Source organism: Pongo abelii, chromosome 3 (assembly GCF_028885655.2).
Source record: "Pongo abelii isolate AG06213 chromosome 3, NHGRI_mPonAbe1-v2.0_pri, whole genome shotgun sequence".
Lineage (NCBI taxonomy): Eukaryota > Metazoa > Chordata > Mammalia > Primates > Hominidae > Pongo > Pongo abelii.
Window position 1 is genome coordinate 33,063,017 of NC_071988.2, and position 27,579 is coordinate 33,090,595.

Sequence of the window (27,579 nt, forward strand, 5' to 3'; positions counted from 1 at the left end):
GCCTAGTAGGTTACCTTTAAGTTTTCTATGTTTTTTTGCTATTCTAACGGTTTTATGATGGTTTTTAATTGTTTGGAGTTAGTATACAAATTTACTTTATATGCTTATAAACTGTTGCATAATTATTGTTTCAATGTACATTTATTGAGTATATTGGACGCAAATATTTTAGGATTTGTTCTTGGTGCTCCCAAACACAAAAAATAAAATAGAAAAATTTGAACTTCATTAAATTTAACTTCTAGCAGAAAGACAATAAGGAAATAAGTATGTATAAGATATGATTTATTAAATAGTATGTAAAATAGGAAAAAAGAAAGCTCAAAGAGTAAAGAGGGAGTTGGGCATTGGGTTAGAGTTTCGGATTTTGGATTGGGTAGGAACAAGACCTCACTGAGAAGGAGACAGTTGAGTAAATATTTGAAGGAATTGAGAGAAATCCAATGGGAAAGTGTATCAAGCAGAAAGGACAGCAAATGCAAAGGTCCTGACCTGGGAGGATGCCTCACATACTCACAGAATAGCAAGGAGATCAGTGTGGCTTGTGGGATGCAAACGAAGGGAAGAGAAACAGAAAATGAAATGAGGGAGGCAAGAGGTAGGGGGCATAGCATGTCAGACATTTTAAGCCATTGCTAAAATCTCAGTTCTTGCTATTTGTGAGCAAGAAAACTAGCAGAAGGTTCTGAGAAAAGGGGTTACATGACTAAAGTTTTAGCATGTTTTCTTTGCCTGTTAAGATGAGAATACTTCATAGTTGGCACTGTGGAAGCAGTAACAATGACTTAGGACCTCTCAATAATTTGGGTGAGAGATGATAGTTGCTTAGAATGGACTGTAGTAGTGATGACTATAAGAAGTGGTCAGGTACAAGACATATTTGGTAATCATTTTCAGATTGTCCCATTACCGTATACATTTGAGAATTGAAGGACTAATTTTCCTACTTGTTTCTCTTACTGATTCTGATCACAATGGCTTGTAAGTTTTTCTTCTTCTTCTTTTTTTTTTTTTTTTGAGATGGAGTTGTTCATTCTTGTTGCCCAGGCTGGAGTGCAATGGCACGATCTCAGCTCACCACAACCTCCATCTCCCGAGTTCAAGTGATTCTCCTGCCTCAGCCTCCTGAGTAGCTGAGATTACAGGCATGTGCCACCATGTCCAGCTAATGTTGTATTTTTAGCAGAGATGGGGTTTCTCCATGTTGGTCAGGCTCGTCTTGAACTCCTGACCTCAGGTGATCTGCCCGCCTCGGCCTCCCAAAATGCTGGGATTATAGGCATGAGCCACCACTCACAGCCATAAGTTTTTAATGTAAACTCATTTTTGGCAGATGTTTGTTTTGTATGCTGGGACAAAATGTTTTTCAGGTTGTGGCTATGTCCTTTGACAGTAGTTATTGTTGTTGTTTTGTTTTGTTTTTAGCAAAGTGCCTTATGAATTTTATGTTAAATTTTGTCCTTGTGTTCTCCTCCATGAAGAAGGTTTGTAATTTAGATTTAAGCTCTATAGTTGATGTACACTTGGTTTTTAATGATTTCTTTGTTTTTCACAGTAGACTTTTATTTGTCTATCCAGAATTTGGGTAGAGATAAACCTTGTGCCAACTCCCTGAACAAACAAGTAATAGCTTATTCGCCTTTTCTTGAATGCACGATTTTTTGAAAGCCCCACCACTATGAAAAGGTTTTACTCCCACTCTACACATTACAGTTACAAATCATAGTTTGTTCTTTAGAGCTTAGATTTAGTTTAGGTCACACTCTCCTCTGCCCCTTCCCACACTGACTAGTGGCCTCATCTTCTCAACTCATAAGCCCACAAATCTGTTGTTGGTTTGTCTCTATTTACAATATCTGAAGACCTTTTTTTCCTTTCTTTCTTCTTTTATTTTGGTAGGATCACTAATACATTTTTGAAATGTTATATTTTCCTTCTAGATTTTCTAATGTTTATGGGGAAAGGTTATAAAGAGCACTCAGATCAGAGAGTAGTTTTATTTTGCATACATGTGTCTTTTGATTGCAGTATAACCATAGATAAGTAAACACTATTGTTCCTGTTCTTATGCCTCTGTTATTAAACACAAATACACACACACACACACACACACACACACACTCTCTTACTTACACAAAAAATTAATCCAGAAATACAGAATACCTGCAAGAAGATTTCTGCATGGTATTCATTAACATTACTGACCTTAAAAAGTAATCAAAGATCCTTTGTAAAACAAAGGACCAACCAAAGATCCTTGTAAAACAAAGTTCATTGTAAGAAGAAAAACTACTAAATACATATACCTTAAATATATTCCTTATAGATATTTTACACACATTTTGATGTAAACAAAATGAATAAACAAGTATCTGTATATATAGTCATGTTACCTGGTACATTTATTTTAAAAGAGGACTGTTTATATGGAAGCAAATTGTATGCCACAGAGATTTGGAAAGAGATATTCTTTCATATTTTTCAGATGATTCAGCTGATGCTGTCTTTATTGCCTTTGCCTAAAGCAAGTTACAACATAAAGGCTGAATATATTGTCAATGACAAAATGCCACAGCAGAATCAGATATTAGAGATAGGTGGATTAAAAAAAAGTGAAGTAAAGCCATTTTCTCAAAATAAACAGGTAAATAATAATCTAAACTGAAAATTCCCAAACAGAATGATAACACCATGAAGCCCTGAATACTTGTTGCATCCGCACCTTTTCAATAAGAAGAATGTCTTTGTTAGATTAGACATTAAACAAATATTAGATAATAAATGAATTATTGTATTATTTAAAAGGAATTGAATGTGGGCTAATCATGTCTTGAAAGTTAAAAACTAAATAAACTTTAAGGTATCTTCAATATCCAGAAATTTATAACCATGAAAAAGTAAAAGGCAGAAAAGAAATACCTAGTAGAATGTTGCAACTTCCAGCTCCTTTGTACCTAACAAGTAGGTGTTTGATTTACATAATAACACTTTTGCATTTGCATTTTGAAGGATGACTATAACAAATAACTTCTATTGATACATTATAGAAAAAGTTATTAAAATAATTTTAATTAAAGCTTTTAAGTTAAAATGTTGCTAGACTAGAAATCCCAGAAAAAATTATTTTAAATCTTCTTCAATTTTTTAGCCTCTCAGCTTTTTTATGAAAAGAAAATCTTTGTGATTATAATAGCATACAAATTAAGACACATAGTCAAATTATTGAATTGGTGAAGGATTTTTTGTTCTACTATTTGTATGGACTTTAAATGAGAAATACATCTTGCATATTTCAGAGCAGAAACCCCTCTTAAACATAGAAATTCCTTTGTTTTAATAGGAGGTAGGGAAACGTGTTGATCTGGTGGTGTTCTTGTGACTGTTTAACAACAGGCTTTGCAGAAATGCAAGCTCTCATTTGTAGTATTTGCCTCTCTCATACTGTAAATATTTCCACAATGTTCCTGTTTAAGCTACCAGCGTATCATTCATGAACAGGGAATTGGAAAGAAGCGTGCTTAACAGGCTCCTTGAAAGCCTGTGTGAGCCGTCACCATTACACCAACAGTGCCTCTAGACAAGCAGACAGGAATATAGGCAAGGAGCAAGGGAAGTGCAGTACGTGGAAGAAAATGTGACTTTTCGTGTATGACATCTGAGATAAATATCATTTCCAGGCAACAAAAGAAGAAAGTTCTGATTTTTTCTATCAAAATTGAAAGTCTTCATTAATAGAATACTTGCCAAAGAGTGGCAATTGGGAGTGAAGTTCTACAAATTGTTCTGCTCTCTAGCAGAAAATTTTAGAATTCTCAGGTGCATCATAAGAAAAGATAAGTAATTTTCATCTTGATTCTTAAAAGACATTACATTTATACAAAACTCTTTAGAAAAGCATAAACAAATATGTACTTTTTATATTTACTGTAAATATGTATGTATATATTATATTTACTGTAAATATGTATGTACATATTATATTTACTAAACACAGATACATAAAATATACTAAACATGAGAATATGGCAAAGAGAGTATAACTCTGAATATGATTGCCAATAAAAAAAGAAAAAATAATATATCTATTCAATCACTTTAAGACAAAATCAAGAGACCACTGGAAAAGAACAAAATAAGACTCAGTGAGAAAAGTTTCATTTCTATTGAAACAAGTGTTGATGTAAGGAAGTTCTGCAAGTTAACCACAATGTAATAGCAAAATTAAAATTAAATTATTGAAGTCAATCATAAACACAATGGAAACTTCAGGTAATCAAATTATTGGTGTGGAATACTACCACTTTTAAAATACTCATTTTAAAAGTCCTATGAGGAGGCTGGGCACAGTGGCTCACACCTGTAATCCTAGCACTTTGGGAGGCTGAAGCGGGTGTATCACCTGAGGTCAGGAGTTTGACACCAGCCTGACCAACATGGTGAAACCCCGTCTCTACTAAAAATACAAAAATTAGCCGGGCCTGGTGGTGGGTGCCTGAAATCCTGGCTACTCAGGAGACTGCGGTGGAAGAATTGCTTGAACCCGGGAGGTGGAGGTTGCAGTGAGCCGAGATTGCACCACTGCACTCCAGGCTGGGCAAGAGCCAGACACTGTCTCAAAAATAAATAAATAAATAAATAAGTCCTATGATAATGGAAAAGAAAAGTAGAGATGAAAATCATAAAAGATGTGAAGTTTTAAACTCTGGATAGCAAAGATCCAACATCTGGATAATACATGTTCCTAGAAAAAAATGTTTAAAGACGAGAATATATAAAATATTATAAAAATCAAATGTATACTGAGAGGTAGCCTCCCTTTCTTCTTTGCATCTTGCTAGCCCCTAACCAGGCTGCAAATTTGGCAAAATTATGCACTACTTTTGTTTGATGAGGTAGATGGAGTAGGCCCTGACTGAGGTGAAAAGTGGCATGGTAAGGGCCAGTTGGGCTCGGACTAAGGAAATGGTAGTTGTGGTTGGGATGTTGGTCACATATACAATGATTGATCAGATAAATAAATAATGGTTTGATGAAAATGGGAGCCATATTTTTTAGTAATGAAGAAATTTACAAAAATAGAAAGAAGATTTGAATGAATCCCATGGTGTTGAAGTAGAACTTTAGAGGTAGTGACAGGAAGGCATATAGGTACATGATTGATAGATAGATAGATAGATAGATAGATAGATACGCATGTACATAAAATATATACACACACATACAGAGAGAAGAGACAGAAGTAAAAATAAATGTAATTAAATTATAACAGGGAAACTCCCACTATGCATAAGTTCTTTGAATCTTGCTATTTTTCTCTTGATTTATATTATTTCAAAACAAAAAGCTAAAATAATGTATTTGGAAGACAAATTCCTAAATTAAACAAAATACTTGCAATTAGAAGAGATTAGTTGAAATAAGGCATTCTTCTTATTTCTGCCTTAACACACAATATAGCCATACTTTAATATAATAAATATTTACTTGGGAAAATTTTTTTAATACATGTAAGTAAAAGTGTAAAAATTTAATTCTACCACCCAGAGAACATTGCTATTGCCATTTTGTTTCTCTTCTTTCTAATGTTTTCCAGTGCTGTATAGCACGCAGTTCAAAGGAAAATTTTTGTGGTCTAGAGAACTCGACTGAAATTCAGATTCTACCACTCATTACTGCTATAGACTTGTCTAGCTACTTAGAGTTTTGGTCTCATTTTCTATATACACAGTATAAATAATGATATCAATATTATTAAGTTATAGTAAAAATAAAATACATTATAAAATATGCTCCAATATCCCACTTATAATCTATTAAAATCTATTTCTCATAATCTTGCATCTATACTAACCTGGTCATGGCTAAAACTTTGAACTTTTGGTGAATTCACCTCATAAGGCTAAATGTTTTACTTCTGGAAGATCAAAATATTTAAAAACATCATTCTTATTATAAGCCAAATTAATCTTCTTTTATAATTTTCAACCATCCTTCTTAGTATGTTACTTTGAGGTGACAGAATGGATTCATTGTTCCTGCTATTGAAAAGCAATTCAAATATTTGAATGCTGCTACCATGTCATTTAAGTATTGCCTTTTCAAGGTTAATATTCGTAATCTAGTCAGTCATTTCTTCTGTCTTCTCTTTCAGATACTTTTTTTTTCTAGACACTGTCTAATTTACCAAAGTGTCTCCTAAAATTTGTATCCCCAGAGTAAAACATAACAGATACTGTCTGATCAGAAAGTTTAGTAAGACTGTTGCTTCCCTTGATAACTAAATTATCTTAATTTAACTTTATAAAATGTTCAAATATTTACTATTTCTGTGTCACTGATTTATAAACAATATTAGGTGAGGAAGTTTACAAATGGTTGGATCCAGGAAATCGAGTTATTAAGTGATTATGCAGGAGAAGCATGGACTTTTGAATGGGGTCACATGGCTGGGCAGGTGAAGAAGGGTTATGAAATTGTCAGGGAAATGAACACAAGTTGCCAATAATTGCTTACTAGCCTCCTGGACCTTATGAATCCTAATAGAAGTTTTAAAGAACATTGAGAATGATGGTACTTTGTCAGAACAATCAAAGCAATATTCCAGTTTTCAAAGTGCAAAGGAAAGGTGCATCTCATCTGTACAGCCTCATTCACCTTGGTTCTTGGGGTCATCCGTGTAATCAATTCCTCTGGACTTCAAATATTCTCTCCCTGCTCGGCAAACATCTCTTTCCCACTTGTCAAACTGAATTGGCACTGTGAAAACACATCCAACTTCATTCAATTCAGGAAGCTTGTCAATGCCTCTCTTTATATCTGGTGCCCATAATTGGAAAAAGATTTTGGATAATATTACTAGGAGAGGGTAGAGTAGAATAGAACTATTACTTTTCATATTTAGGAAAATCTGCTGCTTTTTAACTTAGTCTTGGTTTTTTTCTTTTTTTATAATATATGATTACCTTGAAATGTTCCATGTATTTTTCAGCAAGACCCTGTTTATTACTACCCCTCAGCTGGGTTCTCTTGCTTCTCTATAATATGTTTTTCATCCTCTTCTCCTTTTTTTCTTTTCTACCACATATAACACTCCATTTGAAAAGGTGAAGCAAGATGTTTTATGGTGAGAGAACAAGAAAATAAGGACAAGAAATAAACTCATCATTAGTGTGTTAGTTCATTTTTGTAAACAGGTACTCCTTAAGCAACTATTACGTGAATGGAGCTGTGTTAAGCACTGTGGATACAATAATGCACTACACTGTTGTGGTGCCAGCCATTTTAGGGCTTATAACCAAGTGATTATGACCAGTGAGTGGTTCCATGAGACAGTAGCAATGGTTTCATGAAATACTGGAACACATATGCTATTAGTAAAGGGATATTGGATAATCTAATGTTTTATTATTATGTATACAATACATTTAGACTATGTGAAAATAGAATCAGTAAGACTTATCAATGGGATGTAGGGGTATTTTACGAAGAAAATAAGCCAAATCTATTTTGTGAAAGCTGATTTATTGATAGTAAAGCCCACTTCAAACTAGAAAAGAGAAAGGAGAAAAATAATACTGTACCACATAAGAACTGATCTAGGTCATTTTGTGCTGTTACATTTTTTGTGTGATAAAACATACATAACATAAACTTAACCATTTATCCACTTTTTAATGTACACTTGAGTGTCATTAAGTGCATTCACTACATTGTGCAACCATCACTACTACTATGCATCTTCACGTCTTTTTCATATTCCCAAACTGAAACTCTGTACTCATTAGACACCTTCCCATTCCCTTCTGCTTCCAGCCCCTTTAACCTCTATTCTACTTACTGTATCTATGTATTTGACTATTTTATGCACTTCAGATAAGTGAAACAATAGTTGCCTTTTGCCTCTGGTTCTGGTTTATTTCACTTAGCATAATGTATTCAAGGTTCATTCATGTCGTAGCCTTTATCAGAATTTCATTTCTTTTTAAGGCTGAGTAGTAATCTCTTGCATGTATATACCACATTTTGTTTATCCATTTATCTGTTGATGGACATTTGGATAGCTTCCACCTTTTCGCTGTTTTGAATAATGCTGCTGTGAACATTGGTGTAAAAATTTCCATTTGAGTCCATGCTTTTAATTCTTTTAAATATATATTTGGAAGTGGAATTGCAGGATCATATGTGTGCTATTAATTTTTAAGTGATTTTGTATCAAAAATAATGAATATAAATTCAATTAATAAGCACTTTTATAACAAATTGTTTTTACTTTTTCAATAATTCTGCATAAATTAATCTAAGGAAAATTACATGAAGCAGTTATAAATCTGTGAGAGCAATGAAGATGGGAGGAATTATATATTCATATAGTTGTAAGTGAACAAAGTTTAAATTTGGGTTCCATAGAAATAGAGTAGACTTGCCCCACATGCTTGCAAAATTGAACTGGTCTTAATTATGCAAGCATAGACTATTTTTTAAAATTTTGATAACAGTGTACTATCACAGCATATTGTTACCCTGCTTTAAGTCACCATATATAAGAAATAAAGTAAAATAAAAGCTCCTAAGACACGTGTAATTATTCCCTTGCAAAGCTGGATACTGTAAATTTCCCTGGAATGGTGATATTCACATGTATTAAACAATATCACAAGTTGGTGGGTTGATCTGGTACTTACTGAGCTAAATGCTCCCAAGAAGCAAATCACAGCAATATTTAAAAGTTTTAGGGGCCAGGCGCAGTGGCTTACACTTGTAATCTCAGCACTTTGGGAGGCGGAGGAGGGTGGATTACAAGGTCAGAAGTTCGAGGCCAGCCTGGCCAATATGGTGAAACCCCATCTCTACTAAAAATACAAAAATTATCCAGGCATGGTTGCAGGCTCCTGTAGTCCCAGCTACTCGGGAGGCTGAGGCAAGAGAATCGCTTGAACCCAGGAGGTGGAGGTTGCAGTGAGCTGAGATCACGCCACTGCACTCCAGCCTGGGCAATAGAACAAGACGCCGCCTCAAAAAAAAAAAAAAAAAAAAAAAAAAAAGCTTTAGTAACTCTTTTACACCCTCTAAGACATTTTAATAAAATAGCAGTAAATCAATAAAATTTGAAAGTGGGCAGCATGTTAACCTTTGAACCCATGTTTTACTTTAGGATTCTATTTAACATGTAAAGTTTGAGGCTGTATATTGTACAACTGTACAATTTTAGGTAATGAGAGATGAGTTTGGAGAAGTAATGCTAGTAGATGCAGTCTTTCTCTACTTTCTCCTATGTAACTTGATTCTCGCCCAGCACTTCAAATACTGTCAATATACTGAACCCTCAATCAGTATTTCCAGTACTAAATCCTCAGTTGATATAGGTTCATGTATCAAATTGCTTTCTGAACAGCTCCACTTAAATGTCGAATGGGTGTCTTACATTTAACGTTCTCAGTACACTCCTTCCCTCTCCCAAACCTTGCCCCAGTAACAGTCAGTTTTAGGAAATGGCCAAACCATGAACTCCAGTGACACAAACAGTGGAATAAATCCTGAGTGGTATGTTTCCCTGACAGAAAATGCTTCAGGAGCAAGTCAGCCCCTAAAACGCATTACAAATCCATACACTTTTGGCTATTTATAGCTTTCCTAGTCTAGTCTATGTCACACTAGTTATATTCTCTCACTTGGACTTAGGAACATAGTATCCTAATTAGTTTCCTTTTTTTTCTCTGATTCTCCTCTTTTTCTCACCTATAATCCATTCACCACTCTCCTTAATTGCTGCTATAATTTTTCCTCACTTATTTAAAAATCCAAAATCTTTATTATGGTTATTTGTATGAATGGATCCTGCCCTCTTCTCCAATATGCATCTAAACTTGTATGCAGACTTCAGAGTAATTAGCATTTAAAAAATTTTAATGTGTTAGTGTTTTGTTTTCTATCAGTTTTCTTTATCATCTTCTTTAATGTTAGGTGATTAATTTGTTTGAGTGACAGCATGCCTATGGAGTAAATCATAACATTAAAACTTGGTCAATTTCCTATCAATTTGTTTTATATATGATGGATTTCAGTGGGTAAATGATTCAGTTTTGGCCAGAAGTGTGCTGAGTGACTTCTGGGTAAGATTTTATTTTCCTGAAATAAAAAAAAGAGAAATGAGGAAAAGAAGTATTTTTTCTTCCTACCTGGAGTGCCATTATAACAAGAAATGGTGCTTTGAAATGTATCAGTCATCTTGTAAGAAAGACTGTCAGTGTAAAGACAAAAAATAAATGAAAAAACAAGCAAAAATATGCTGAAGCTGACAGGACATCTTGGTCTTTGGTGATACTGGTATACAGAGTGAACCAATTTGAGTTTTCTTATAATGTGAAATTAAAAATCTATTACTAAGATATTGTATCAATTATCTATTGCTGATTAACAACTTGCCTTAAAATTTAGTCACTTAAAATAGCAATTCCTTGTTGCTCCAAGATTCTGTATATTGGGTCTGCAGTTCCTTTGATCTTGGTCAAGCTAGACTGATCTTGGCTGGACTTGATCATGCAACCATGGTCATCTAACAGATCAGCTGCGTTTCACTTTGGTTCCTCTTGGCTGGGCTTTCTCATATAAGTTTTGGGTCCATGGCTTGCACAAATGAGATAAATAAACTAAGTTCTGCATAATGTTTTGTCTTCCAACAGGCTAGTTTGGGCTTGTTGTCATGGAAATAGCAGGAGTCCCAACTACAAGAGTTGCAGTGTCAAGGCCTCGTCTTATAACTGGCACATAGTCACTTCCACCATATTCTTTTTGCTAAAGAAAGTCACAAAGTCAGCCCACGTTCAAGTAGAGGGGAAGTTGACTCTACCACTTGATGTGAAGAGTTGGAATATCATAGTTATTGTTTCCTGTGACTTGCCATAGCATATTTCCTCACACTAACAACTCTGTATTTCTTCCAGAATTCTGAAATATTCTTTTGTTGGCTCTTCCTATACTTGATTCATTACATTAAGTTTTCCATTTAAATGTTATTTCCTTAGAAAGATTTTATCATTTGTCAAATAGCTCTATTCTCTTCATCAGTTTCTCAATTTTCTCATTAGAATATGAACTTTGTAGAAATGGGCACTTTACTTTGTTTATTCCAGTAGTTTATATACATTTTCTGTTATGTGAAAAGTACAAAATGTTTTTTTCATGGTTAAATAAATAAAAGAATAAATATGTAATCACTGCAATGAGAAGAGTGAATTTTTATTTTCCCAACTTGTTTTATGTGTTTATGAGAGTAGACTTTATTATTAGTTTGGAAATGGGTAATGAGGGGAAAAAATACTATAAATCTCAATCATTTTATCAGTCCTTTGCCATTTATACACACACACAGACACACACACACACACATACTATATTTATATATATATAGTCCCAACTACACGAGTTGCAGGAGTCCCAACTACATGAGTATATATATATATAGTGTGTTTGTGTGTATATGTGTATATATGGCAAATATATAATTATATATGCATATATGTATAATTATTTTGACAAATTGGAACAAATATATTCACTCTTCTAATTCTTGAACTTGTTTACATATTTTTTCCTGCATACAACGTATATCCACCATTTTTCTTTTTAGTATATAGGTTTTTCTTTTTTTATTTCCAAGCAAATATCATCTTTTAAAAAAAATTTTGTGTTCCTACTAGATAAGTTGTTTTCCTCCACTGGATCTCTTTAATTACCTCTTTGTATACCTAATGTGGAACTTGGTATACCTTGTTTTTTCAGTTATCCAAACATTGATTTATGTCCCCACAAGTTAAAAAGTAATTTTCTGAAAATCTGAATCTGTCTTACTCTCATTTCTTTATTTACTATAATTTATTGCATGTATATAGCAAGCCATCAATAAATACTTATTAATTTGAGTTTAAGTATGTGATATATAGTCAGCCTGATAGCATAGATGTCTGATTTAATTTTGAAACTAATTGTAAGATAAAATGGTTTCTATTTTTGCCTTATTGAATTTGATTATGCTACTTAAAACTTAATGTCCCTGTGCAATCTCTCTAAAGGAGGTTCTTACTCTCTGTAATTTTGCAAGCTACAATAACATTGCATAGGCACATTGATACAATGGCCTAGTTTGCTTTCTCCTAGCAATTGTTTAAAGCTTGTTCCATGTTCCTACTTCTGTTGGCTTTCTCTCCTTCATTATATCTTATTTCCCATTATGCTGCCATCCAATCACTGAAATCCATTCCCCCTGTCTCAGTGCTGGGACCTCGTCTTTCTCAAATTCCCAGAACCTTCCCAGATAAACACCTTCAATTACAATCACTCCTTTCCTCTTCAACAGAGGCCCCTAACAATAAACAACTTACTCAATAGGTAGCTGAAGAATGATTCTCAGATGAGCTTAGTGTAACAAGGGACTTGGATGTAATATGTTTTTTACTCTTTGAATTCCCATTAATCTCCCTATTGTAGAGGAGTAGACTTTGATTTTGCCCATAAGCAGAACTTAGGCAGTGTGATGTCTAGTACAGAAATGTTCTGCAGTATTAAATATATCCCATCATATATTTAAGTACTAAGAAGTACTTAGAAGTACTTCTACTACCCATAGTACTAAGTACTAAGTACTTAGTACATAGTACTAAGAAGCTACTTCAGCAGCATAATAAACTAAACACCACTATGGTGTCAACATAAATGAGTAAACAACAAATAAATATTTAACATATAAAAATAAAATTTTAGATTTTGATTTATTTACATAAGGTATTTATAAATGTGTCCTCTTAAATTTAAAGTATTTTTTGAGGATGAGAAACTGAAAAGTAGGTTCTAAATATACACAATGTCAAGAACAAGAGGATTTAGAAACTTCCATTTATAAATACCTCCAAACACAGACAAAAATATGAGCTTGAAGATGTCTACCAACTTCCCCATTCTGTCTCTTGTCTTCCTTTTTTCTTTGAGAATCTTAGACTCTACACCCACATACTATCCTCCATTCTGTTCCTGAAGAGTCTTGAACTCAGGACCTAACAGATTTAAAGTTATAATAAAAATCTTATTCTTTACAAGGCCATGGAATATTAGTTGGTACAACTGAAAGTCAAATAGATATCAAACATTCAAAAAAACAAAGAAAGAAAAAAATAACATACCATAAAATAATTGACAAAGGTTTCACTCTTTGGACAGAGAATGCTACCTTTCCTCTCTTTTAGATTTCTCTATGAAGGTCATTGTCAACTCAGCCAACCTATTAACTTAGCTGCTTAGCCCAAAGTTGTATTTCCTTCTTTATTACAAAAATCCATCTCTGTGTGTGTGTGTGTGTGTGCATGTGTGTGTGTTATGTGACAGAGAGAAAGAGAGAGAGATGAATTGAAAGAGAGTGAGATAAGAGAAAAAAATAAGAATAATTTTAACAAAATCTACACTGACACAGGTAAATTTCAAATAATGCAAAAACTGTAATAGTATATACTATATTATGAAATTGTGAAAAAAATATGAGTCTGTTTTAAAATAACTATTCTCTCTGAGTCTGTCTCTCTCTTTCTCTCATGCATTCACATATACATACACACACACACACATACAATTATACACACATACTCACAAGCTTTCATTCTCAAATAGTAGACTAGAATGCTCAGAGAAGACCAGGTCATTCTGAAATCTTACTTGAAGTCTTAATGTTTCATCAAAGTCCCTAACTATGCTCCCCATCAGTAGCTCCCCTATCTCTTATTCTCCAAAATGCTTGACTACAACATTGGAGAGGTTATTCCTTTTCCTTTATCTTCCATTAAAAAATCTGAAGAGGACTCTAGAAAATATGTCCTCCTTGTGAGGGAGCAAGGGAGATTAGAATACATTTTCCAACCTTTATTCTGTCTGCAGAATATTAGATGTTCCAAAGTCATTTTAAGTCCTAAATTGCCACAGTCCATTTGAATCCAGTACTGTGGCCCTGTTGGCAGAACCATTCTCTAAAACTGCAATGGAATTTTTAAAATTGATTTTCTTATTTATAGTCATCTTAACATACCTGTAGTGACATCCATGATATTTTGCATATGCAAGCCTATCTCTAAATTAAAATATAGTTTTATTAAACTATCAGACTTTCAGATAAAAGTCCATCCTTAGTCTCTTTTCATGGAGCTCTTTTGTCCAACTGAAAGGAATTATGGCATGTTGCTTAATTAGTTGGTTTCAACGAGGATATGAAAGCTGTTTTCTGGATTTTGTCTAAATCAAAGACTGAGTCCTAATTGGACTTGTCACTCAAAGCATTTCTTAATTTATCTTTAACAAGTTGGATATGAAAAATACTTACATCTTAATCCTGCAAGTCCGATAATTTCTGGATTTTTTTCTCTTTTAATTTTTCTAAGCTGCCAATGCTTTTCTGTGCTCATCTTTTTCTTGTAGCACTTTTTGTAGCTCTAGTAAATGTAGCTAATTAGTGGTTGCGGGAGAGAGTGATATGCTAGTAACATCACCAGGAGCCTGTTTGCTTAATCAATTGCCTTTTAGGTACTTGCAGCTAATAGTTTTACCAAATGGTTTGTTACTGCATTTTATTCAACCTTTAATAATGAATCCCTTGCTGCCTGGAGCCTGACTCCAAAACCAAAGCCACGTAATTTAATAAAAGCTTTCTATTTATAAGTAATGATTACTTTATTACTTAGCTCTTGCTGGGCTAAGTTGTGATATCAAGAGACATGAAAGTCTCGAAATCATAATGGTGAAAACAAAAAGATTTACTTGATTTTCTCCTTACGTGGTGGTAACAAGTAGAATACAGCTCTGTTCAATGTCCTGTTTAATCCAGAGCCCAGGGTAAAGAGGCAGCCTTGTTTGAGTACATGGTGGCCTCATGGCAGAGGGAAGAGAGCTGTAGCAACCATTAAACGGACCTTTCATCTTTTACTCAGAATTTGCAAAAACTTTAAATCATGTTCCATCAGCCCAGGTGTTATGGACTAAATTTTGTCCCCCCAAAATTCACATGCTGAAGCATATAACAGCCCATGTGAGTGTATTCAAAGATACACCTTTCAGGAGGCAATTAAGGTTAAATGTGGTCATAAAGGTGGGGCCCTAATCCAATAGGACTAGTGTCCTTTTTTTTTTTTTTTTTTTTTTTTTTGAGACAGAGTCTTGCTCTGTCGCCCCAGGCTGGAGTGCAGTGGCGAGATCTCGGCTCACTGCAAGCTCCGCCTCCCGGGTTCACGCATTCTCCTGCCTCACCCTCCCGAGTAGCTGGGACTACAGGCACCTGCCACCACGCCCGGCTAATTTTTTGTATTTTTAGTAGAGACGGGGTTTCACCGTAGTCTCGATCTCCTGACCTCATGATCTGCCTGCCTCGGCCTGCCTCGGCCTCCCAAAGAGCTGGGATTACAGGCATGAGCCACCGTGCCCAGCCAGGACTAGTGTCCTTTTAAGAAGAAAGCAAGAGACACCCAGGGATGTGTGGACCCAGAAAAAATGCCATGCAAGGACACAAAAAGAAGGTAACCATCTGCAAGCCAAGGAGATAGGCCTCAGGAGAAAACAAGCCTACAGGCACTTTGATCCCAGGCTTCCAACCTCCAGAACTGTGAGAAATCAATGTTGTTTTAGCCTCCTAGTCTAGAGTAGTTTCTTATTACAGCACAAGCTGACAAATGCACCAACTAAGTCACATCCTCAACCCTGACAGTAGCGGTGTGAAGTATATTCCTCCCACAGAGAAGCAGTGGGTGTTACATGGTATTAGCAAGGAATATATGAGCTGCTTTGATGAAGACAGCAATAATTTTGAACAATAATCTTATCTAGCATGGGTATTTTGCTGGCTAAGTGTGAAGAGATATAAAAATAATTTTAAACTTGGTTCCAGTTTTCACTTGACCTAGTGTTTTAATTGTAATCAGCATTTATTATCTAGACTGGTATAACACACATCTAAATTCCTAAAATCTGTGAGCTTTTTAATGGAATAAAAAAGATGAAAACAAAACAGACTCCAGAAACACTGAAAATATAATTATTCAAAAGCAAAATTATTAAAGATATACTTCAATTTTACATTTTTAGACATGGGCCATTAGCTGTGAAAATGTAAGTTGTATAATAGGTGTGTCTTTGTCTGGACTCATGGGTGAAGCCTCCAATATCAAAAAGTCTTGTATGATACATTCATATTTTAATAATTAATATGTTGTCCCATATAAGTTAACATAGATATATGAATATTCACCAATCATGAGCCCTGTTCTTCACAGAATGTTTAATCATGAAGGAAAGACGGAGGTGAAAAGATACTTCCAATTATGAACACTGACTAATAAAAGCAGAGACTTAAGGGATAAGTAAGGTAGTAGATCTCCAGAGATGGTAGAAATGGATATTTTAAGAAGAAAAGGGTAATAAGCCCTAAAATAAGTCTCAAAACTTTTTTTCATTAATTTAAATAGAAGAAACAGGATGTTGTTAGCTACTTATTCATCTTAGAAATTCTTCCATGGTTTAATCGGCCCTGCATATACACGGAGTGATAGGTGATAGTTCCCTCCCTACTGCTCCGAATTAGGGGGCCAGAATACCACTTCCCTTCTTTTCTCATGGTCTTACTGGAATTACATTGTGTTTTGATAGCAGCCGGTTTAAGGCAAAAGACATAAAGGCAATACTAATGGTCTACATTTATGTGGTTTGAAGAAATCGTATATTGCTATATATTAAAGGTATCAATGTAAATATAATTATGCCCTTTTGCTACTACAAAACTTGACTGTAACATTGAGGGCTATGGTTTTAAGATTGGTTATATGAGCAGAAATGCATGGTTCCTGAAACTATTTCCACATGCCCTGAGGTTTAGTAGAAGCTTCAAATTTCCTACTGTTTTTCCAATTGAACTTCAGTGCTTATCTAAGGTCCATGTTAAAGTAGCTCAAAAGCTTGCTTGTAAAAAAAAAAGATATCCACAGCTAAAGTGTCGTTGAAAACCTCCATGAAATTCTTTACCTTCACATACCATATTTTTATGTTGTTTCCTCTTTATAACCATTTAAAACAATCTTGAAGCATTTTGTTGACTTTATTATGTTTTCTTTGCCAGATGCTTTCTTTAGTCTACAACTCCCACATTTTACATAACACCACTTACCACATTGTACATTTATTTTCTTAGCAGTATGGAGAACAAAATTTCACAACTGGCCATGAAACAAGGGCACACGGATAATTGGGGCAAATTTAGTATTTGGGAGTGTACCTCAGTGAGATAGAAATATATCCAATTGATATAGACAAGGTCTAGATAATAAGTAAGAAGCAGGTGTCTCTTTCATGCACAATCCTCCACTAAAAGCACTTGAAAGGGTTAAATTTTGAGACAAAAGAGACAACTCTAAAACTTCAGGATCTCAGCTTACTCTTGGTCATTGCTCATGCTCTACCAGACATTGTCCCAAACAGCTAAAAGTGTAAGCCTTGATCTCTGTGGTATTTTACAACTTCAAAGCAAAGGAGCTCAGAGATGGAAAACTGAGGCTCAAAGAAGTCAGGACAATGTGGTATCAGAAAAGAGGAACCCTTAAAATACCAATTGATCTTTCCTCCTACCTTTAAGTTGAATGGCTCATAAATTATCTCATATGTCTCTACATCTTACAAGAAATAAAATTCTATGGTTACATGGTCCTCTGACTAAAATTCCCATGAGAAATCTACAGACAAAAATCTCTTCTTCATGTCTCTCATATTAAGTCTAAGCTACATCTGACTTCAGTGAAGATGGCAAACAGCTGTTCCTCTTCCTTAAGCTCACCATATATTTAGCAAAAACTCTATTAAACAGCCCTTCCTCTCTCTTCCTTAAGCTGAAATCAAATTGTATTTTATCATTATTTTAGCTTGGCATCTATCTTACACAATTAGCCTCTTTTTCTTATTAATGTTGTGTGTCTTTTTGCAAGGAGTTTTGTAGGTCATGTGAGTCAGGGCAACATGAAGATAAATTGCTCGCAGTAGGGAAAAAAAATAGCAAAAAAATGGGATTGACGAAGAGGAAAGGAAATTGGTCAGGTTAGCTAATGAGCCAAGAATATGAGAAGATATATTTACTGATTTTTTTTTCTTCCTTTCTGCATCTATAAAGTATCTCCATTTAACAACCTCCTGGGTTTACAAATGTATAATAAGAAAAAAAAATTTGAAGAATACTTTACTGTCCCTAATTACCAATTTTGCCCTGGCAACCATCTACTAAAACTAATAATAAAAGAAGCATGATTTGTTTCTCCTACAGTTGGCTGAATTTAGTTAAATTAAAAATAAAGTGTTATTGACATTAGCTTCAGAAGATAAAGATCCAAAGCTGACTTGAGCAGTGAGTTAACCAGAAAGTGATTAAATTCTGTGAATATATATGATGGGCCTTATGTCTGAAAGATTTTTATATTGACTCTTCTTATGGGCCTTGTTTTAAAAGATCCCAGAACAAATATCTAACAATAATCTAAGGCAATGGCTAATGGAAATGCTACCTTTACAGCTCAAGGGTAACATATTTAAGAAATAGGTGTACTAGCCTTCCCTGAGACTCTTTTTCCATAATTAATGAGTTGATTAATTGTATGTGTACTATAAATGATGGTGTCTGGATAATGATTACTGACCCATATGCAGTTCCCAAACCACAGCAAACTTTGAAAATTCAATTACAAGGTCCAGATGCTGTATACTGCATATGTAAACTGTTTCAGGAAGGAAGATTGCATATTAATAACATAGTCTATGTGGGTTATCTCTGCAGTCTAGTGAATATTTTGCAGAAATAGTTCTTGGGGAAAGCAAAAGGTATACAGACACTAGACTGTTTCAAGTTTATTTCAACCTACAGCTACATTACATGTTTACTCTTATCATAATTAGTATGTTTGTTTCAATTATTAAAATCTGTTTTTTTAAAATTACTTATTTGATTAACATATTTCAAAGATAAAAATAAATCTGAAGTATCAAGCCGTGTATTCTTGATACTGAGGAATATTATGTCATTTTTATGTGCTCAAACTGACTCCCTTCTGATTGTATAGAGTACAGAATAGCAATTGACATTTTTTGGAAAAGTGTAAAAACCAACACTTTGGTAAATGAGGAATAACACCAACCAAAATTTATATCTAGTGGTAGATATGTACAATTTTTTTTAAAAAAATAGTATTTATTAAGCTTTACTGCTTATTATAGTTATTAATTCAATTTAACTATTTACCAATCACTTATTTTCTAGGCACCTCCTATGAACCAGAATCTGTACTCGGTGTCCCAGTTATACAGTAAAACAGCCTGTCCTTCCTGCACTCAAGGAGACAGCTCTGTAAGTGGGGAGCTTGTTAAAAATGCAGAATTTGGGGAACTATTCACAGAGATTTTTATTAAGTTACATTGAAAAAAGCCTGGGCATAGCTATGATCTCCTGTCTGGTGATTTGGATGTGATAGTCTCAAACATATTTTGAAATATACTTGCCCAAAGAATGGAGAAAGACCCAGCCATCCCCACTCATGTGGCTGCTGAGGGAGATATATGTATGATAAAAAAAACTGCCAAAAACAAAGTCTCCTGTTTTTTTTTTCTTTATTTTTTTCTACCACTTCAGTTCATATCATATTTTTTTCCATTTAGTAGTTTTCTGCTGTTAGCCAAGAAAACAGGAAATTTGGATGCTCCGTTCCACACCAAATGAATCAGGACCTCCAGGTGGAAAAAAAAATAATAATAATAAGTGGAGATCCGCTTTTTCTTCTTTCTTCTTTTTCTTTCTTCTTTTCATTAATCTCTATTTGGAGAAACACTGGTCTTGGAAATGAATTGATATAGTAACATGACCTTAGACAAATCAAGTAAGTTTCTTGACCCCTGACTTTTTTTTTTATCTGTATAATGCTGTTTTTATTATGGATTTATTAATGTCCTTCCAGCTCTGATAGTTTCTTATTGATTCTAATTCCATTTCAGCTTTATTAATTTTCTTTTTGACACAAATGCCTTTGATGGGAATCTCTTTAAACAAAAGCTTTGAGATTTTAAAAAATTGTAATCTTTGATAACTTCTACATTTATCATCCTCCTTATTTTAACTTTTTTTTCTCTTGTTTACCACTACTTAATCTTCAAGTCTTGAAATCAGCTCAGATTGGAAAATATATGAAAGCCCAGTTCTTGTTTCTTTCCTATTTGCATTTGCTTTTTATAGAAATCTGGAAAAATTAACAAATTATAAAATGCTTTGTAATAATTATTTCAAATATCATTTCTAGGGTTTCTAATAACATTTCATTCATTGGAGATGACAGTTCCAAATATATTCACCTTTGTAAATGAAGAGGATAGAATTTTAATTGGAAGAATGAGAAAATAAAAGTGCTATGATTAGAAAAACTTGAGGATTATTCTAACAAACAAACAAAGATCTCTTAAAAACTTCAGGGAAATTGCAGAATGTTTTTAAAAAAAATTACATGGCAAGAACTCTCGATTGGATAGATAAATACGGGTTATAGATATGTTTGAGGTAAAATAGAACCTCAATTTAAATAGCTTAATGTAAGAATTTTAAAAATGCTGATGAACTTGATATATTACAAGAATCCTTTCTGGGCTGAAGGAAATAGAAATAAATAGTAGGAGCAAGCCACAGCGGAAAAAACATACAATCTGTCTCACTGGGTGAGAGGGTTGTCCTGAAAACATCTGACATCTAGAATGCCCTTGTCTCCAAGGATGCAAGTCCTCCAAATATCCTAAGGCTAATATAATGCCATCAAGTAAATGGACTTTGTTTATATACATGGGAATTTTTTAAGAAATCAAAACAGATTAAAATTCTCAAAAGCAGTATGATTGATCAACAACTAAATCTATCCATAAATGAGAATTTGCACAACCTGGGCAACAAGCATTTTCCAGGAATAAATTGCTCTTCATCCATAGTGTGTAAATGACTCTTCCAAAATGATTTTAACAGATGTCACCATTTTATCTTATTTTTTTCTTCCTGTTCCATCTGCCACTGTCTCAAACTCTCTTTACTTGATTCCTCAGGAACAGCTTTCATCTGCTCTTATTTCCTTTAAATATGTGACAATCTTTGTTCATTGACTCTATTTTCCTAAGATACGGTTGTTCTAATTAATTTTACCTAAGCTGACATTAGGAGCATTGTAAAAATTAATAACAATCTTACACAAGAATCTGTCTTAATACTATGAAATACAATCAGGTTTACTATTTTTATAAATATCTTTGTTTAGAGTAAAACAAGTGATGATATGGCTTTATCATCAAGGGACTCACCTCAATGCTAACCTAAAAAGAGAGGAAATTAGTTCTGATATAGGATCCAAACACAATTAAGCATTTTAACTCATGCATATAACAATCTCCTTGTCTCAATCAACTGCTACTCTTCTGTTATATAATGAATTTCCTTCTTTCAATTATTTTCTAAGAAGCATTCTATTTTTGGCATAAAATATTGATTTCCTTAAACAAAAATTCATGATGGTACAGCATAAGCATGAAGACTTTAGATTTATGTATGATTTCTGAACAGGGGCTATTAATTTTGGTCAACTTTGAGAGAACATTTGAATTGATTAGCATTAACTATTTTTAAATCAGTAGAGACTGAGTTATCATATACACATAGGTGTGTATATGCATATGTATATATGTATTTTTCTTCTCTTTTTTTATATAGTAGGAGTAATGGGGCAAGATAAACTCATATAGACTAAAGAAAATAAGTTGGCATATTTGAATTGTAGTACACAAAAGTAGAACCTATTATAAATGTATACATGTATTAAGTATGATGAGTAATTACTCGTATAATAATTATGTCTCTGAAAATCCTTCCTGGAAAATTGTTTTCTCCTAAATGTGCTGCTGCAGTTAACTTGTATTTTCCTATTGAAACACTATTGCAATATGCTATGTTGCTTGCTTGCTTGAGTACATGTTACTTGAGTAAACTTTGTGACAGCAGGGAGGGACCACACCTCTCTTTTTCTCATTCTGTTTTCTCCAACAACTTGTCTAATATATGAACAGAGTTGTGGCTTCATAAATACCCATTGAAATAAATGACAGGAATATTTTATTGTCATTCCTGCAAAGTCATGCTCAACCTCAACGCCAGTAATCTGGTATGTTATTTTTTGTTATCTTTTTTTCTAACAGTGGAATAAGTATTGCAGTAATTTTATGTTATTATGTCCTATGTTATTTACCCTGCCACTTCCATTGGATACCTTAACACCATCTGTTTTATGCATCACTGCAGAGAAAGGTTGATGAAAGATTGATACCTGTCATCTCAGGAAGTCATTTTTGCACCAGTTAAAGCAATTATATGTGGGATGATAGTTTCTGAAAAATGTCCATTTTCCTTTTGTAAAGTAATTCTGTTATTTATGTCATGTCTCGGTTGATGAGCCCACTGCCTCTCAAACTATTCACTAGCCATTTTCTAATTTTATAATATCCACACCTTTGGAATTTGCCAACATAACAGAGCATTAGATGATTTTATACTACTTCATGCTTGATCTGCTTCAATCTATACTATTTGTTACAAACCTTGATGACTGACAAATCAGACCTATCATCTTGGATCCTCTGTAGTGGCATATTTTTGTCTTTGACAGATTATAACTTAAAATGGCTGAGAATACTTTGTCAACTTTAAAATATATCTGTAATATTTACAAGTATATCATTTTTGTCTTAAGTACTACAAAATGCCTTTCCCTGATGAGATTCAGTTAACTATTTTTAACTAGTTGCATTAAAAAGTGAAAACTATTTTTCATTTCTAAATATGCTATTCTCTTCTAAGTAAATTAGGATAAAGTACTTTCTGTTGAAAATCAAAATTATAAATCTGTCATCTTCAAACTTACTATGTACTTGTGAGGTTTTTATGTTAGGGAGTCCTTGGGTATAATGGGAGATCAATATAAAACCTCATTTAAGAAACATTTTTGCATCTAAAATCATGCCTAATAGAAAGCTGAGGCAGTAAAAGTGGTGAGCATTCCTGATAAAATTCTTCTTTATGAGTAAAAAAAAATTCAAGACAAATGTATTATGAATCTGATTTTTTTCATATTTATACCAAAATAAAGAATGTTACATTATGAAATCATGGCTGGTTTTTACTAAGAGTGTAGAATTGTGGAGAACTAGTTATTTTCTCATAAGGCTTTTTGTCTGTAGTTACTGTTCAGTTACAGCTGATGTCCTTAATGGCAGTGGAAACATCCATATCCACCATATCAGTCACATTCCAAGTAGCTGACAGTTGAATACTTGGTGCATTAAGTAAGAGGCATTGGCCAAGAATGTTTAGAAAATTAAAGGGTTGTTAGAATAGAAAGAAAAAAGTTGAAAAAATATGGTTAGTGAGAAATGTTATACAGTATCATTCTTTAAATTTGATAGAAAAGTTGATTTCATCGAGAGTAGAAGAGTGGTTATGAAGTTATTTTTAACATAAGTTGAATATGTACTTAATTTTTAGTAGGAATGGTATATTCTCTGAATTTGTAGATGAAGTTATTTTTATTTCATCAGTTTCTACAGCCTTTCACCTTTCTTATGATCCACTTTATTATAACTATCTATAAATGTTTATCGTTTATTATCTTGTATATCTTCTTTTAAATTTTCTTACATGTATCTCTTGGAGTGGCGACCAGACAGCAGACACTTTTTGTGAGTAGCTGTGATATGGGCGTGCTGGGAAGGGAAGGGCATGGTCCCTTTAAATGATACGGAAGTGGGGAAGGGAAGTGCTGGGTAAAGGAGGGCATGGTCCCTGTCTAAGGCTTCCCCTGCCTTCTACCCAAATGTTGCATTTCCTAAGACCACCCTGGGCCGCTAGGCCCCCATCCTGTGCCTATAAAAATCCCCGAGACCCTAGCAGGCAGACACACAAGTGACTAGACGTCAAGAGGATGTCAAGAGGAGCACCCAGGTGGAAGACACCAGCAGGCCAGCAGGGCATCGACCAGCAGAATGATGCAGAATTTGGCCAGAACAGTTGGAGAAGCTCCACGGCCCCACACCAGGGAAAAACCATCTCCCTTCTGGCTCCATCTGCTGAGAGCCACTGCCACTAAATAAATCCTTGCACTCATTCTCCAAGCCCAGGTGTGAGCCAGTTCTTCCAGTACATCAAGGCAAGAACCTGGGGTACAGAAAGCCCTCTGTCCTTGCAACAAGGTAGAGGGTGTAATTGAGGTGGTTAACAGAAGCCTATAGACAGCAACACTAAAAACTATGACACTCGCCCACTGGGGCTTCAGGAGCTGTAAACATTCACCCCTAGACACTGCCGTGGGGTTGGAGCCCCACAGCCTGCCCATCTGTATCCTCCCCAAGAGGTTTGAGCAGCAGGGCACTGAAGAAGCAAGCCACTTCCCCTGTCACATGCCCTGCAAGGGGGACAAGGAAACCTTTCCCCTTTCAGGTGCTATCACATTACCTGTATAAGTAGTCATTCCACAAATATTTCTTGAGCTAAATTTAATAGATTTATTATGAAGATTAATTGGAATAAAAAATGCTTCAAGTATAATCACTTCTTTTTATCTGTTATCTGGGACATAACCAAAAGTTAGAAGTTTAATATTAAAAAGGTGATTCTCACACAAACATAAGATAAACATATTTTAAGATTATATACAACTCATTAATGAGATAACTAAAAGGAAGGTAAAACTGGTTTAAAAGACATTTTGTGAAACTGGCATATAAAGATAATTTGGGGAGAAATGTTAAAATAAGACTGCTAGATAAAATACAGCACTTGTTAATGGCCTATAAAACAATATACTAATCTTTCAAGTTTTCTTTTCTACAAAGAGAAATCTACAAGTTGGCATGTAAATTCATATAGTCAAAGTTACATACATATAATAACTGTTTTGTTGGTGTGTTTGTAAGCCAATGTTCAAGCTTTAATGTTCAAATTTCAATGTTCAATATTCAGCATTGAAAGCTCCTTCCACACTGTCGTTGCTTTTTTTTTTTTGAAGTTTTTAACGACTTTTTTAAACAGAGTCAATAAACTCTTAAATGGGGCCTAATAAATATGTCTGCTTTTTCCCCAACTGTTTATATGGAAGAAATCTTAACTCCTTTATCCAAAAGAAAACAACTGCTTTCATGTTTGTCTCTCTAGGCTGTGAATGGTAGACTTGAATCCTGAAATCTAAGGGCCAACCATAAACTGCAACCAGAATGTAAGAAGACTTAATGAATTCATTTTCTCAAGAATTTTGCAGAAGAGTCTCTGTAGAGGAATAATAAGAAATTAGTCACTACAATATACAGACATTGGTGAATAAAGAGTAATAGATGAGACCTATATAAGGAGTCTGGAGAACAAAAACAAACATTTCTTTCCAGAGCCTTGGGGTGGTGGGAGTGGAGAGGGACACAAGGAGAAGCATATGAATACACAGCCATACTTGGATTGTTTTAATCTCATTCCAGTAGAATTGAATGACTGGCTTGCAAGAACATTGTTAAAGGTCAAAAGTTTAGGCTGCTCCAAAGTAACCTGAATATCTAAAAGATGCTGTGTAAATCAAGCCCTCCAACATGATTGTATTAATAAATATGTTTAAATGCATATGCACAGGCAAAGACATGTTGTCTTATTTGTTAATTACTTCAAGGTGTTAGGTCTTGGGTTCACTAAATTTTAAAACATGATATTTTTATATATTACTGAATCTAAAAAGAAAAGCAAAAAAATATGAAAAAGCAAAATCAAATATTTTATAATATAAAGTGAAAAAAGGGCATTATATCAAATTTGATGTATTGTGATACTGACATGTCACATCTAGTTTAGTCAGATGTCCTGTTAGGCTTCATTGCCTACATGCTACCATAATTAGAGGTGACAGTTTAGAACATTTTATGTGTTAAAAGACATAAATAGAAGTAAATTCTTCACAATATCACACAGGGAATTCTAAGTCAATTGGTCTGGGCTATCAAATACAAGTGAAAACATTTCTAAGTGCACTAGAAAAAGGAAAAGCTTAGCTCCAAAAGTTGTGCTAGTGGGGTACTTTAATTATGCTATCAAATTATACTTGAAAGAGGACTGATTATTTCAATGCTGAAAAATATACACACAAGGGCAAAAGATCATTTTTAAACACAGCAGGCTTCTCTAAGTCCTGTTACAGGATCTGACTTAAAACGGCAAATGCAGATTTCATTGTGATGTTGATACTCTGTTCCTTCCCCCAAGATTGCTTTGCAACTTTTCTCACTTGCAAATTTTCATCCTATAGAGTTAAGTAAGCATTTAGACGATTTCACTTGGGATAATTCATTCTTACAGACTCAGTTATGTGTGCAATAATGGCCTATCTATTCTGACATTATCGGAGATGAAGAAATGATTTTTTTTTTCTTTCACCAGAGGATAAGCCTCGTGAAATCTTTGTTTCAAATAACTTAAGAGTCCCTGTACATTTCCTAGCTACTTTTACCTTAGTCTTGTACTGTTTGGTGACATGTTCAGCGTAAAAAGTGTCTTACATCCTACAGATTCAAATAAAAAATTGCTACAAATCATTGGCAAAAATTAGTGGTTAGTTCATCTGTTAGAATATCTGCCAATGACAAGGTTATTTCAATATCTAGATTGATATTGTATCTTGAAAATAAAATGCTACAACCCTTTTCTGTGGAGGGCAAATTTAAAAATAAATTTTACCTATTTATGGGGGATTAATTTAAAAATCAGTTACTTGTTTTACAAATAAGATGTGGAAGAACTACAGAATGTTAGAATTTAAGTTTTTTTAAAAAAGTATTGAGTCTACTATATCATTTTATTTTTGTATTTTATATTGGGATGAATATACATTTAAACAGGGACAAGTAATTTTTCTAAAATATAAATTGAAAGATAAAAGTGAGACTCTCCAACGGGTAGACATAATTTGAGCACACTGATATCACGTTTTAATACCTAGCTTTATAATTTCTAAAGAATATGTTATTAAAAGAAATAAAGAAAATTATTATTTAAAAAATAGAGTAAACTTTGCTCCCCCAGGCTCACTTCCGATGTCCTTGATTTTTTTATACTTCCTATCTTAGATAATTTCATCTTCTTCTTATTTTCTGTTCACAATATCTTATGCTTCTATGTTGCTAGCCATATTTCATCTATGTTAATATATATCTAAAGATATCCAGTGACCTTTAGATTACATCATTTTCATTGATAACATCCTAATTCCCAGCCCAATGTTCTTCCTTCAGACAATATTGGGTCTAATTTTAAGAATTTGAGAGAGTAGAAGAATAAGAAAAAGACTTGGTGTTCGGGACAAGGGATACATGTTATAGTGACAAAGTTGAGAGTATCAGAAAGTGTATAGAACTAAATTGGCCCCACAAGAGTGGAGGGCCCTAATGTTTAACAGCAGTGACCCCTACATAGTAGAATTTCAGGTG

At 34.0% G+C, this 27,579-nt stretch overlaps 1 long non-coding RNA gene across 1 annotated transcript in view; it reads left to right on the forward strand.

Moving 5' to 3' along the window:
- Positions 1 to 25,725, forward strand: part of LOC134761348 (uncharacterized) — a 32,698-nt gene extending 6,973 nt beyond the window's left edge. The window contains exons 2-3 of the long non-coding RNA XR_010139869.1: positions 19,313 to 19,399; positions 25,274 to 25,725. This is a non-coding gene — a long non-coding RNA (uncharacterized LOC134761348). The remainder of the gene's footprint in view (positions 1 to 19,312; positions 19,400 to 25,273) is intronic.
- The last annotated feature ends 1,854 nt before the right edge of the window (positions 25,726 to 27,579 follow it).